General features: G+C 38.2%; 1 protein-coding gene across 1 annotated transcript in view; it reads right to left on the bottom strand.

Annotated features, from left to right (window-relative positions):
- The window catches only part of atp6v1ab (ATPase H+ transporting V1 subunit Ab), a 55,242-nt gene extending 49,873 nt beyond the window's left edge, over positions 1–5,369 (bottom strand). Inside the window, exon 1 of the mRNA XM_028800464.2 lies at positions 5,213–5,369. The gene's annotated coding sequence lies outside the window, so the exon portion shown is untranslated. The remainder of the gene's footprint in view (positions 1–5,212) is intronic.
- Positions 5,370–12,087: the final 6,718 nt, after the last annotated feature.

Here is a 12,087-nt window from a genome sequence, read left to right as displayed (position 1 = left end):
GCACAAAACTAAATTACCAAATGTGAATAATGCTTCAATCAGACTCTCAGCACACAGCTACAAAGTACATTTCAACAGATATGTGTGAACCAGTAAATGTTCATTCTCACATCCACGGCAATAAGCCAAGTATATCTACAGAGAAAACCCCACAGAACTGCTCTTGAATTTTTCAAATTTCCTTCAGATAACATTTGTTGTTTTTCTCTCTTTTCTTTCATGATCTATGCATAAAACTGAATTGTTTTGCATCTGTAATAAGATTTCAGTATTTTGTTTGTAATGCTAAAAATGGTCCATGGCAAATCAATTTGTGTAAGACGTTATTTGAAAACTTGAATTGATAGCTCTTGGCTTACTTAATAAAAGTCACTCTTCCTCATTCAAAAATGAACAATCCATCCATAAACCACAGCGGGGGAAAAAGTCTTAAGAATTCTGCACAGAAAATAGCATTACATATCTAATATGTAGTATCCACATAAATGTAAATTTGAATGAAAGATACTAGATAGTTATAATGTTGTTTTACAGTTTAAAAGACAATCTGATGACAACTTGAGGCCACAACAGCGTAAGAGCTGTCTCTCTCAAAACATGCCGAGAGATGGTTTAACAAGATGCTCAAGCTCTCTTGCTCTTGTCAAAAATGAAAGCAAGCAGATGAAAATGCAAGAAAACCTCATAAGAATAATCTGAGTGAATAATTTGCACAATACCTGTCCTAATGATATAGGTGTAAATCCAAGTCTGTCGAATGATGAACACTGATAGAAAAAAGAATACCACAGCTTAACATATCGTACCAGTCGGCTGATCCGATGACTAATCTCACTCAGCATTGTGTATCATGCAATACTGCAACCACGTCCTCCACCAACTGTTCCACCTCCTCCTTCTCTTTCCTAATACAATATTTTCAAGGAGAACTGCACTAAAGACAGCACACTCAAAAGTGTCTTAAGTGTGAAAAATAGCTTTGTTTTTGAGTGACAAAGTCTGAAAGTCTGAACTATCAATGCTAATTTAGTGAGGAGACCTCCCAGTACCCTTGAACATTGGTAAGGCCCCCCTTCTCTTGAAAACCTTTAAAAACAAACAGAATTAAATACGTAGATGTAATCAGAATAAAGTGTTAGGGTCTGAAATCACTATGGTAAAACTGTCCTACTTCATTTCGATTTCCTAACTGCAGCAAAAAAAATACTGGCTTACTGCTATGTGTTGCCAATGTGCAACATTTATAATTCACTTCCCTTCCTCACACCACAAACTTGAACAAATTTAGTTTCAATATGCATTGTCCTTAAATATTGGAGGCAAACTATTAAGAACTGCTACACTGAACATTTGAGATGTCAAAAGATGCAGTTTTAACTGCAAAAGTTACAGATAGCTCCTTCTGTAGGATATATAAAATTATCTGTAAATGATAAAGGCTTCTACTTTCCAGCCACGCATTTATTGAGGTTGTTTATCCAGAGTAGGGTTGCTAGGATCAAAGCCTACCTCATAAAAAATGGGATTTGTCCCTTTGTGGTACTGAGTCAGTTATCGGGTACACCCATTTTACCAATAACATTTGCTATGTTATTTTACATTTCCCAATCAATAAAGTACCATGTTCTTTGAAAGTGGGAGGATATTTACACCAACAAGAAAAAAAAATCAAATTCTAAACAAAAAGGTACCCTTGACAAAAATCAAACACAGGTCCAAGTGGGATAATACAAAAACAATAGTCTTTTTTAGTTTCTGTAGCATATATTCTTAATAGTTGTTGGGTCATTTTATGATAGAAACAAAAATGTTAGCCTGTGTTCTGTGGCATTTTTGAAAAATTAATATAAAAGTACAAACAACAAAAACTGCATAAAGAAATTGTGTATACTCCTAATCCAATTCAAAATGAAATACTATCTGATTATGATTTTAGAATTTTAAAGAGTTGGAATTTCTCCAGTTATTTTGTTAGGAGCTCCACTGCACTTGGGTCTCAACCCAGGTGGTTCGTAATGTGGTGGGTGCAGCAACAAGCTATCAGCGCATGCTCCCAACCTTTCCCTCAATGCCTAAAAATATTGGCTCTTAAAACATAGCAGATCTGATGGACAGACATAAGTGTAAATAGCGAACCAAAATATTGCTAATTTATTATTATTCCTACGGTAACCCTTTCCATTAAAAAAAGCTTAAGGGAAAAAAAGGGGAAGTAAGTATTTAACAAAGGTTATTAACACAAGGACACAGATCTTTGGGGAACTTCACATTTACACTAACAATCAAGATAAATGTAGAAAAAGAAAAAATAAATGGTGAATTAAGCAAGAGGCCCCTGGCTGTAAAGAGGAAATAGGCTCTGTCTGAAGGAGTGACTAAAATGAATGCCTACAGCCACTGTAGCCCTCATACATCCAGATCTAGGCAGTTTTTCCCTAAAACAGAGAAATCAGAAGACACACTACGATGATAAGCCAAAATCCATCACACTAAAAAAACTGTAATTTTGAGGAAGTAGCCAGATGCTACTAGCTCAATTTATGACACAACCACCATTCTATAATTGCAATACTTTGCTCTTTATATGTATCTCTTTTTTGGGGGAAAAATAAATCATATAATGACTAAGAAAGGAACCAAGCTCAAAGAAACATGAATGTGTTTTTTTTCCAGAGTAAGTATCATTTTATGAGTAGGATGGAAATATTATATTTGCAGGTCAAATACTGGGAAACTTGGTGCTCTCAGCTGATTATTAATAACTGTGAGTATATCTTCTGTATATTTTCAGAGCTTTAAATAAATACAGTCCTCACCAAATAGTCCATATAATGGCTCAATGTTAAAATTAGTGATGATAACTAAACAGCCTAATGTTCCATTCCTTGTCTTGTCTTAACAAGGCTCACATTATGGTTAAGTGGCAAACATGCTACATGATTAAGCAGTTTCTTCTATTCTCAAAATCATGCCAACTAAATTGTCTTCAGGTTGGCAAAAAAGGATGTCTAGCTTGCATTCATGTGACTAGTTAATAAACAGTCAAAAGGAGTGTAGGTTTGCTTTTGAAGATTTATCATATTTGTGGGCCAGTGGCTAACAAGCCAGTGGCTTGGACCATGAACTATAACACTGCTGATTCAAACCCCACTACCACCTTTCTAACTCTCTGTAAGTCAACTAACCTGTAGATGCTCCAACAAAGAAATACATAAATAACTGACTTATGCACTTGAGATTTACTAAGCAATTTTCATAAAAATATCAGATAAAAAAAAGTACAAAGTAGTCCACAACAGTTTTACTTAAAGATCACTATGTGAGTGAATCACCTTAAGGCAATTTAAGAATAAGGAAATACTGGTCTTCTGAATATGATTTGTAAACTGTCATTGGATAAATCAACAACAAAATACATATATATACATACATACATATATATACAAGTACAATGAAACACCAGACACTTGTTGAAGAGATTGATGTGTAAGGCTGTATTGTAAAAACTAAACTGAGAATCACTTCCTGAACACGCTCACCTCCTCCTATGCTGCAAAAAAACCCAAACAAGGTATCAGTGCTTTCTGCAATGGGACTCCAACTGCACTAGCAAACTAGGTGGTGCCTTAATACAACAAACTAAGAAACAGCAAAGAGCCCCTCTGAGGCGCATGTACATACACACATGAACACCACTCAACCGGCAACAGCTGAAATAACAAGCACAGCATGCAGCATTAGTATAACTACCTATTTTATGGAAAAATGTATTCTATTTTTGCAAAAATTCTGGAGGCATTATTTGCTCCAACCCATCTACGAAGGTCTGCCCAAATACTGCTGAGCACTTAGAGATATAAAATAACCAAGATAGCCATATTAATAATCTGAGAAGAAATCAAAGTAATTAGAGAAATTTTACAGTTACAAAGGAAGGGTATGCAAAGTTCAGAGACATTGTGTGGGGGGCCAAAGATAAAATAGAGGTACATATAAAGCATACACAAAGTTTACCTTCACAGTGCTAAATAATGATCCATTGTGACATACTGTTTTTAAAATTGTTAATAACTTTGCACATCTTATTTATCTTTTGCTTTTTCCCTTATACTTTTATCTAACTATTCTACAAGCATTCTGTATGGCACATAATACTGTTTACTTAATGTATACTGTAATGGATGACCTTGGTTCACAGTATGTATCTCTAATGACTGTTTATCCCCAGTCTGTTGTTGATTTTTATTTTCAGCCTACTGTACATGTACGGTTTTCAGGATATTACAAGTAAAAACACTGATAAGATTATGGAAAATCATGTTTTTCTTTCTGTGCTTTAAACCATAGAGGACTATCAGTGGATTAAAAAATTAACTGTTAAACGATGAACAATAGATTAGAAAATACACATTGTTACATTCCTGTGCTAAACTGAAAAGAATCACGCGTCTATCTTGGGCAATAAATTGCCTTTACGACGACAAATCATATTTCCGACCTCCCAATGAGCACATGACCTACAGATGATTCTGACCAGATCAGATTTCCGGGAAAACACTGACAAAGTCAGTATTTGTACTATACCATTAAATGGAGACTACTAACAAAACATCAGTCACTAAAAATGAATGACATTAAAATTACAAATCTTAATCTCACTCTTCGACCTCTGTGCGACGAATGCATGCATGTCCGAGGCAGGTTCCAGTGCGACTGCACCTTTCACAATCTACATATCTTAACCTCTGTCTGTGGGCTGAAATAACGGTCAATTGATCCTTCATATAATCAACCGCAATTCGGGTTAATAATTCTTTGTCAGTCCATATCGCATTGGGAACACAAACCTGCCGGTTATAGCGGGGTTCGCCTTGCTTGTCACCCCAGCGCTTCAGCTTTAAACGCCCTTCTTTAATTATCACGATTAAAGATGCCATAACGTACCCTTGCACTTCGCACTCGTTCGAGCAATGACAACATTAGTATTACTCGGCTCTTAAAGAAATATTACATATACGCATATTTATTGCAACACTGACATCATCGCCACGAAAATTGCAGACTGTAATAATAACCGTGTTTCCTTTAATAATAAACCAAAGCATCGTATAGCTGACTAAAGAGCATCTTAAAGAAGGCTCGCCTCCCAGGCAACACCGATGAAGTCGCACTAACTTACCCAAAATACATAATACACACCACAGCAACGTACCTGTTAAAACCAGCCGACGTCCGACTGCTGCCTACTTCACCGCCAGCCGCTGGATCACACAGTCAGCTGACTAGCAATTTTCGGGTTGATTACAGACGCGGACGAAAAGGTGGCCACAAGCGCCATTTTGGCTCAAACTTGTAATGTCAATACTAAACAAACAACTGTCAAAATGGAACCCTAATGGCGACTACATGGGCGCAGCTTCTGCATTTCCTTTATTACGTCACATAAGAACTGTACATCACAGTAGCGGCAAAGCACGTTTAATTTGGCATGATGGGATACTGGAGGACGTTTAAATGCGCCCAATTCAATTGTATGGCTTGGCTTTGAAGTGTGCTTTTAAATAATAGAAATAGTTTATATTTTAACTTACGATATTATTTTAGAGTTTTTTTGTCTAATCTAATAATGGTACTAAATGTATTTTGAAGTGAATAATCTTAAAATATATATTGCTGAGTATTCGGTCACTGGCAATGGAATCCCCTTCATATTAGTTGCACACTTCACCGATCTAGGCTTCTAAAACTCGCTAGACTAGAAGTCTATTGATAAAAAAAGGTTTTAAGTCTTTAGGGTATACAGTTAAATTTGTGGTGCAATTTTGAAAGACTTAAACGTTCACATGCATTGTCCATATGTTTCCTGAGGAAGAACACTGTGAGCCATATGAATCATGAATTGCCAATACCTCAGTTATTGGCTGTTTGACATAGACAGGCAATCTAAACATATTGATGGAAAAAAGCACATTACCTGTTGATGGGTTTTGTTCACTCTGTTTATTGTTAAAATAATAACAATGAACAAATGAGAATCGTAAGTCAATAAAATGGTTCAACTAATGCAACAGTAACAGCTGTAAATAATAACAGCAGCTGTCTCGGATATCTTTTATGGACAACTCTTGAAGCCACCATCTCTACCACATTGAACCCAACAAACCTGATTCTGCATTTGAGGGATATTACTTCACTTCTGTAGAAAGGCCCAAAAAGTTGCAGGCTGTTGACAACAAGAGGATCGTGTCTCCAGGATATTGTGATTTAGGCTGGGCCGGCTCTGGCTTTTAAGGCACCCTAGGCAAAGCTGTACAAGTCATGCCCAAACCCTAGGGGCATAGATACATGTGCAGCATGTAAAATTATAAGAGAAGGTGGGGACTGTTGGAGGCTCCCAGTCTGTGCTCCAAGCAGACTCATATACAGTTTTAAATTTGGAATGTTGGGTCTCCTTTCTGTTTCCACTGCAGCGATCTAAGTATATTCAATCAAAGGCAGAGCTAGGGGGCAGGTGTGTCATTTATATTAGTAGATGTCATGGGCTTAGCTCCCCTTCTGGTTTCTACACAAGTCATACCTGGATGTTAGATCAAAGAGTGGGGCTGGGGGGCATGGAGGGGTGGACACCCCCATGAGGTTTTGGAGGAGTTGTATTTAGATGTCCAATAAAAGAGCCGGGGGGGGGGCAAAATCATGATTAAAAAATGCTGCCCCCAAACTTTTGCCACCCTAGGCAATTGCTTAATTCACCTATTTGGGAGAGCCGACCTTGAATCGCGGATATCTCAAAGGTGCTCCATTACTTTAAGGTCAGAAGAGAGAGTACTGTCTGCACACTACTGTTACTTAGAACAGCTATGACCACAGCAGCTGTGTGTGGCCTGTCATTTCCCTGCTGAAGGTTCAGTCATCTAGAAGTCTGATCTAATTCCAGCATCATGGGCCTGTCTCTCATAATCCTGAATCGGGGATTGTGTCTACTCATAGTTTCAGCAAAAGTGTGTGTGGCAGATCTGAAAGGATCTCTTGGATTGTCTAGTCTGACGTGTCAGACCTATACAAGTGTGTTTGCTCAAGGGCAACTACATCTGGGAAGGTAATTGGTACTGCTGCAGTATTGAAACCTTGCCTGTAATTTGGACACAGTATTATCCAAAGTGTCTGGCAACAATGGTGTATGGCATTCCGGCCAACAGCAGGCCAATAATCCTCTCCTTTGTTTCTGATGATATTTAAGTAATTATGGAATGCACAGAAAAGTAAGTGTGCCCCTTGTCTTGCTGTGACCTAAACTTTGAATTAGACTTTTTTCAAAGGTGATCTATTATGTATGGTTCCCCATGGACCTTGTCAGTTAAAAGTGTACCTCTCAGGCTTTTGTGAGTTTGGCAAGTTCTAGTGCCTCACCACAGAAACTGTATTTCATTTTCAGAAGTCTTAAGCAAATCGACAACTTATTCTGAAAATGCATAAGATTTAGCCATAAATATACAAGAAACTGCAACAAATCAAAACAAACATTTTAAGAATCATCTGGTTTTATGCAATATCCTTTTCTCATACTCACGGACCTGAAGCATATTGTGGTAAAACCAGATGCAACAAGATTCTTACCCTGGATAGGATGCCAGCCCATTTTAATATCTTTACAGCTCATTGAACAGTTTGTGTTGCTGGATTTCAATTCAAGAATAGCAAATGAAGGAATTTGCCAAGATAAAAACACATTTCAGTAACTAAAATTATTTGTTATAACAGTTCTGCTTTTCTTGGCCTTCCATAAAGTCTTTATATCCAATTGGGGATAAATAAAGTATTGACCAACTAACTAATGCATATCTATCTATCTATCAACCACAAAAAGGGTTGGGGAACCAGCAGGCCCTCATTTAATGCAAAGCAGGATGGAGCATTCAGAAAATAAATAGCACATGAGAGTGCTTTAAACATTAACAGAAAGTAGTGCTTCTGTGTGGTCTGTCTCAGCTACAGTTGAGCCTGTAGATTTGACTGCCTCTTTCCGGTGCTAGGTGAAATTAAAGGGCTGGTTCCCAGAAGGGGTGGGTCTTGGTCAAGAAAACTCAGAAGTGCTGTCATTCATCCTCCAGTTCCTCTGAAATGCAGAAGGACAGAGATGTTGTGTTAGCAAGTGCTCCCCTTCTCATGCCAGGATGGTATTGCTTACCTGTCTGGTACCCCAAAGAGGCCTCCTGCTCATTTGTGCTTGACATGGCTCTCCTCTAAGTGTTTCCCCATTTGGACAAGCAGACCTAACCAACAGTCTATGAACACAGGAGAAGGCATCGGTATTTGCATGAAGATGAGCCTTACAATGTAGAACCTTGAATCTGTATGGCTACACATCCAGGAACCACCTCATAACCTTTGGGTTGGTCTCCTTATGAGTCACTGTTAAAAAGCATAATCAGTAACCAAAGTAAATTCCTTTCCCAGGAGGTAATACCTCTGTTAAGTAATTGCCCATTTTATTGCAAGTGCCTCAGTTTCCAAGGTTGCATACTTCCTTTCCTGGCACAGCAGTTTCTGGCTTAGATACATTACAGGGTTTCCAGTGCTGTCCACTATCTAGCTTAGAACCACCCCCAGGCTGGTGTCACATACATCTTGCTGGAGACAAAAGGGAGGAGAAAAATCAGGTGCAATTAGAATAATTCCTGACATCAGAGACTTTTTAAAGTCTATAAATGCTGCATCAGCAGACCCCACAACACATTATTAGGGTGCAGTAAGCTTTTCTCTTTTATCTCTGCAGACCAGACATGGGAAATTCTGCCTGATTCCAACATCGTCATTTCCGGTTCAGGCCCCAGATGATGTCATTTTTACCAACATGTTTCAAAAGCCAGTCATCCTCCATTTGTACTCAGTTCTGTTGCTGGACTCATCCTGTACACTTCTGTGTTACCAAATCTCTGTATTTGCAGCCTTATTCAATCATATGGGTGGCTGCCCCAAACCTCCTTTTGGTGTCAAGGTCTATTCATTTCACAGTGGCGTAGTCAGCAGGATGTTTGCTTCCTTGTGGGATCAGGAGCAGAACCTGAGGAAGACCTTGACAATCGACCAGGACCTTCAACCCTTAAATAATCAAGTGTGAGAGATAAAAGAGAAAGGTTTACTGCACCCCACCACCCCCTGGCCTGGCGTGGAATTACCTTCTTTTGGTTCTTCTAGCTGCCTCCCATGCGTATGTGTGTGCTCCTTATTGGGTTGGCTGTTCTTTTATAGCTTCTTATTTGCTTCCAGACAGCTTACTCACACAGCTTGTGCAATCCAATTAATTATTCATCTGTAACAGCAAGAAAGCTGCCTCTAACAAATTATAGTGGAATTTTGCCCGTCCCAACTCTGTTCCATGGGTCAAACAGTCTGGCAAAACTGGCACACTTTTATATCTAAAGAATGAGACTATGATGTTTAAGGAGCACTATACAGGGTTAAATGACACTGGGCCTCCCTACTTGTAAGGAAACGCAAACTCCATTGTGAAATTGCAGTTGTGTTTTACCCTGTCTAATGCAGGTAATTAGTTCAAATAAACTGGCAAAGCTGGTATACTTCTTAACTAATAAATGGAATTTGGATATGGGCATTGTGAAGGGCTAAATGATGTTGGGACACTCTAATTTTAATAGTTTTGAGAAAAGACAGTTACCTTAGTTAAGATGGATTGGAGTGTTGCCAGGCCCAATAACGGTAGCTAGATGAACATAAAGTTATTTTTTTTATTCAACATTCATTTACAATTTACAACACAATCAGGTATATAAACACATCCTTTTCCATCAACACAAGCAAAACTTTACAGAATGGACAGATTGCTTATACTGTATTAATATAACCATTACATCAAAAACAAAAAAGTAAAATAAACAGTCTTACATTATAATCAGAATATACTGTATAAGGGTCATATTAAAATGTTAACATATTATTTAACTGTGTATAAAAAGGCAGACATATCTATTACTTACAAGAGTTAAAGATTTAACTAACATGTTTAATTCCATCCTGAAAGCCACAAATGACAGGTGAGTTTTAAGCAACTTATATTTATGGATAAAATGTTACCTAAAATAATATTACTACACAAAAATTGTGTATTTTTTCTTCATACATAAAACCATTTTTAATATGATTAGAAGTGAATCTGGTCAAATAAATCTACACTTAAGAACAAACAATTTTACATATTGATCCAAAATGTACAATATTTATAAACAAAAAATAAATTTGCAGTTTCTTTTAAACAAAATTTAAAAATACTATTGACCATCCCAATCTCTAATCTTAAATTTTTTAGAGGAATATATATTGTAATGGCACTGACAAGTTGCATCATCCAGGGATGGGTCACACATAGCATTCTGTCATGCTAATGAGAAGCTTAAAACAAGCAGCAGGTGTGTCTATAAAAATGGCAAGCCTGGAATGTTGCAAACAGAATTCCAGCTAGTGTAGCAAAGGTGAGTGATCCTTTTAAGGATGGTGAGCCACCTCAAAGAGCCAAATAAAGAACAAAGGATCCACACCTGTGTTACATTGATGTTAGAAGTAGAATGAGGATAATGGCTTAGCTCTTTTTTGGAGTTGCTGGGAAGTCTTGAGGCTGAGATCTGGAACCTGGAGTGCTGTTTGCCGCATCAGGGAGAAAGACAGTTGAGAAACTGCTACCTCTGCAGCTCCACCAACGCATCTCCATCAGGTAAGGTCCACTGGCCTAGGAGTGCGGCTCATGGAGATGGGGAAAAAGTGTGGCAGATTGTGTTGCCACTGACCCCAGGCAAGCCGTATGACGCAGGGCCAGTAAACATGAGGTTGAAAAAAGAGGCATTACGTAGCAATGGAGCAAAATTGATATCTGGACCAAGGGTCTCACTCATATTCGAGCATGAAAATAAATGTATGCCAAAAAACATGAATATGTGCATGCCAAAAACAAACAAAAATTAATCTGTAAAACTTGGTGTTGGCACATTTCTATGCAATTTACTGCTGTAAATCACAATCACTTGTAAATGTACATAGATGAGTATACCTGGAATCCCACCCAGTTGCCACCCTGAAACAATATATGAACTATGCTAATCAACTTCACTTTAAAGATGTGTACACACATTTCAGGCCCCTGTTTGAATGCACACAAGTTTTATAAACGTGAAAGTGGAGTACCGTTTGCAGTATCAGTTCAGTTCAGGAAAACAGCCAAGAGGCCGTTACCTCTGCAGCTCCAGAGAAGGTTTGCTTGCTTAATTGTAATCGACTGTTCACAGCACAGCAATGCAGTATTTAACACCACTGGTGCACTGCATAACAGCAAAGCGGTCAAAACCCCTAATAATATTGTTTTATCACAGGCCAGCAGCAGAAACGAAGACCACCCCGCCGTGTCAAGGAGTTGGAAGTGGTTGCTGGGAACAGCGACCACGAAGGAAGGGCTATGTAATTGCTTGGCCAAAGAATGATCTGGCATTCCAGCATGCAAACGCGCAGCAACAAAGTCAGCAACAGGTGCATCTATACAAACAAAAGCCCGCAATGTCACAAGCAGGATCCCAAATAGTGTGGCAAAGGTTAGCGGTCCTTTTAAGGATAGCGAACCACCTCAAAGAGCAATGTAAGTAGCAAAGGATCCATATCGGCACTCTACGTCGGCGTTACAATATTATTTTAGGCATAGTAAATGAAATACATTTTTCTAATACAAATTTGTTCATGTTTAACATACTTACTGAAAATAAACCTTCTGATTAATAAACTGGGACTTTTTATTACTACGGTTTGTCCTTATAAAAATGTTATTGCACTTTTGATCAAGAAAATCGAAATCATCAATATATAGATATTTCAACCTAGCCACAGTTTCCGAGTAATTTAAAGATTCTCTAGCTTGGCAAATCATCGTAGAAATCATTCAATCAGTTACAAGACTGGCTGAAGTTAAAGCGGCCAGCCGAATAAAGAACTGTGTGGGCTTCAATGTGGAAATGAGCGGGGGACGTGGAGCCTGTCAATTGCAGCGCACACGATGATGTTGCTCAATTTCCATTTTCTTGGAAAACGTAT

The sequence above is a fragment of the Erpetoichthys calabaricus genome, chromosome 4, assembly GCF_900747795.2.
Source record: "Erpetoichthys calabaricus chromosome 4, fErpCal1.3, whole genome shotgun sequence".
Classification (NCBI taxonomy): domain Eukaryota; kingdom Metazoa; phylum Chordata; class Cladistia; order Polypteriformes; family Polypteridae; genus Erpetoichthys; species Erpetoichthys calabaricus.
The sequence above is the reverse complement of the archived record's forward strand: the minus strand, read 5'-3'. Positions and strand labels throughout refer to the sequence as shown.